The following is a 3,414-nucleotide window of genomic DNA, read 5'->3' on the forward strand; positions in this document are numbered from 1 at the left end:
TTTTTTAAAAAATCATCAGCATGTTTTGTTTTGTACATAATGGAATTACATGGGTTTTTTTGCAATCTGCTTTGTATTTTACCTTTCAGACATATTGCCATTAATGACATGATTTTACATTTTATTTCAGTGTCACTATTTTTATTAGATTACTTCATGACTCTTAACACGATCATGTTGGGAAATTAATTTTATTTTTTTATTTGAAAATCTATTTCGGGATTATCAGGAGACTTATAATGGCATAATTGACATAACTTGTCTATCTTTGCTAAATTATATATCAAATATGCTTTCGAATAGTTTAGTCTATCTGGGTAATTAACTCCCTGGCTATGTTCACACTATGTATTAGTACCACAGATTAGCCAACCATATTTTAGTATAGAGTATCTTGCCAAATCATGGCTAATGGCTAATTCATGGTTTGAAAAACTGTGCCAATTGGTTTTGAATATTTTTAAAAAATAAAACACACCCCAAACAAGACTGAAAAATATATACCGTATTTTCCGGCGTATAAGGTGACCCGGCATATAAGACGACCCCCGACTTCGGCGCCGAGTCGCATGCCTAGAAAGTCATCTTATACGCTGGAAACTATCGTTATTTCCGGCATATAAGACGACTCGGCATATAAGACGACCCCCGACTTCGGCGCCGATTTCAATGGTTTCGAAAGTCGTCTTATATGCCGAAAAGTACAGTAAACAAAATGTACAGATATTAAAAGGTAGCCATTACAAGCACAGGCAAAACCACACACCCACAGAGGCTCTATACAACACATAAACTATAATTATTCATCACAGTGGCTCAAGAAAAGCCACCCACACAGTGGCTAAATATGTTGGTCTGGTTCCCATACAAAGATATCTGACTTTGTTTTCTTAGGGAAGGTGCTTTTTACAAAATATATTTCAAAAAAAGATCAAAATGAAAGCATTGAAAGATCACTGTGGAGAAATCTCTGAAACATTTAAGGAGGCAATTGTAAATATTGGCAAGGCTGTGCAATAGCTAGATAATTTTTTTATCTATTAAGGAAATACCTGGGGTATAAGCTTTGTAATACGATCACAGATGCAAATGCTAATAGAGAAAACCTATTTCTACTTATCCTGCCTGCACTTGGGCCATCCAAAATGGACTATGTGCACTTACTTATACATGGACAAACAAAATACTCTCTCACTTCTCCCTAGCCCCAGATTCTGAAAATCATCTCTCCTTCCATGATCCTCTTTTATTAGTCCAGCCCAAACTTTTCTTTCTCTGAAGCATCTATCTTGTAAATCTGTTTTAAACTGTAGTCCTGATGGCTAAAATGTTGGACATCCCTGCTCCTATCCCACTTCCTACTGTTTGCAACCTCATCCTTCCTCAAGACTTTCAGAGAAAACCCAATGTTTTATTTCAAGTATATTGTGTATGGGAGTTACTGAGAAATGTGTTCATGTTCCTGCAAATTCTGAAACTTGTGCTTGAGTTCTGTACTTGGGTGGCTGTGACATTTCCTGCGTAGTCATTGTAAAAGCAGTGAGATTCCCACATTGTATTTAAAGGTCATTAGATTTCACAGCCACCTCAGTTCTATTTTGGATGGTCACTAGGATAACACATCCTCAATTAGTTAATAGTTGGAAAACCTGTTATAATTAGTTTGTGACTAGATTCTTTAGGTGGAGTCACAGTTCTGCAACAATGAGGACTGAGTAAAACCATTAGAGTAACTTCCTTCAGCAATATTTACACTACAATCATAGCTTTATCAAACCATCTTGTCCATTTGCACAACCCAGCACCGCATATCACATTTTAGTTTAGCCAGATGCAATCTTTAAGTAAAACAGACATTCATCTGTCCTAAAATACAAAAACTCTAGATTAGGTGCTGAGTAGCACAAATTGGGCACCAATACAAAGGCTGGGTTCATTCATCATTCAAAGGAACTGCTTAACAATGGTTAGTTGAACAAACCACAATGACTTTCATGCCATGCTAAGCCAAAATATAAGAAGACACATGACTTAGCCCAGTTTTTCCAACTTGGCAACTTCCAGATATGTAAAGCAACTCAGAATTCTTAGCAATAGCCATGCAATCTAAAGAATTGTGGGAGTTATAGTCCACAGATCTGGAAACTTGAAAAACAGGTTTGTTACAATCTCTGAAACCAGTAAGGAACCCATTTGTTTTCTCCCAAACTGCTTAGTGAATTGAAAGTTGAATGGGACTCCAATCCTATCACACTGCTTAGAAATTAGGCAGAATTTAATTTCTGATAAAAATGCATAAAACTGTAGTCTGTTGTTCCCTAAATATGTTGGAAGTGCATCTCCCACAATTTCCAGCTAAAATAGTCAAATCCTGGGAATTCTGCAAGGTGCACACCCAATATATTGTATTTGAAAGATGTCAAACTGGGGACATTGTGCTGACTCAGATTCTCCTGATTAGAGAAGATTAGAAAGGCTACAAACAATGATTCACATTGTAGGCATCTTCAAATGTTTTGGATGATTACTTGTTTGGAAACTTTATAATACATTTATGGACATTCATAAATGATTGTTGTGATAGGCAGGCCAATCACAAAGTCCCAACATACTAGGAAAGCACAGGAGAAAAGACCTATCTATTTAACTTCTAAGGACTCTTCAACAACAAGACAATCTTTATTCCATAATTTCTCCAAATTGGTCTCAATTGTTATCATCGATGCTGGCTGAAAAGTACAGGTTTCCAGGTTAAAACATAAAGTTGAGAAAATAAAACATAATTTTCCATTCCTGAAAACTTGCCCACTAATTCATTCCACATCCTTTTTTTCTGCTTTCTCAAAATATATTGTTTCTCCCAGCTAATTCCCCTTTCGGTTAACAACCAAAAAAAACAGCTGTTGCAATTAATTCACACAGATGACAAGGAGAAGCCACAATGACATCAAGGGGAATCATTACACCACTGTACAGACACAAATTATGTTGTGACATCACTTGTGTCCGGATGCCCAAGGAGTCACATAAATACAAAATGGCAGTTATTTATTTGCACATGCCCCCAAACAGGGTGCAAATTTCTTACTTCCAAAATGTGCAAAATTAGCAAAATGCCACTTTTTCATCTTTTTTGTTTTTAAGGTCATGTCCGGGTGCCACTAAATGAAAGTCTTCTGAGCTCGGAAGGGTTGGATTCAGGCTATGGCTGCAAAAACCTCTTGGTCAGGGGTGTCAAATTTGCAACGTCACGTGACATGTCACAACGTATCGCAACTTTTTTCCCATTTCTGGCAATGGGGTGTTCACGGTTTCGCCATGACGCATCTGGCCTGTGGGACGGCAGTTTGACACCCCTGCTCTTGGTTGTGGTCACTTCAAAAGGCTAAACCAAGATTTTATTTATAGAGAAAA

The sequence above is a fragment of the Crotalus tigris genome, unplaced genomic scaffold (genome assembly GCF_016545835.1).
Source record: "Crotalus tigris isolate CLP2741 ecotype Arizona unplaced genomic scaffold, ASM1654583v1 scf7180000018362.2422785, whole genome shotgun sequence".
Classification (NCBI taxonomy): domain Eukaryota; kingdom Metazoa; phylum Chordata; class Lepidosauria; order Squamata; family Viperidae; genus Crotalus; species Crotalus tigris.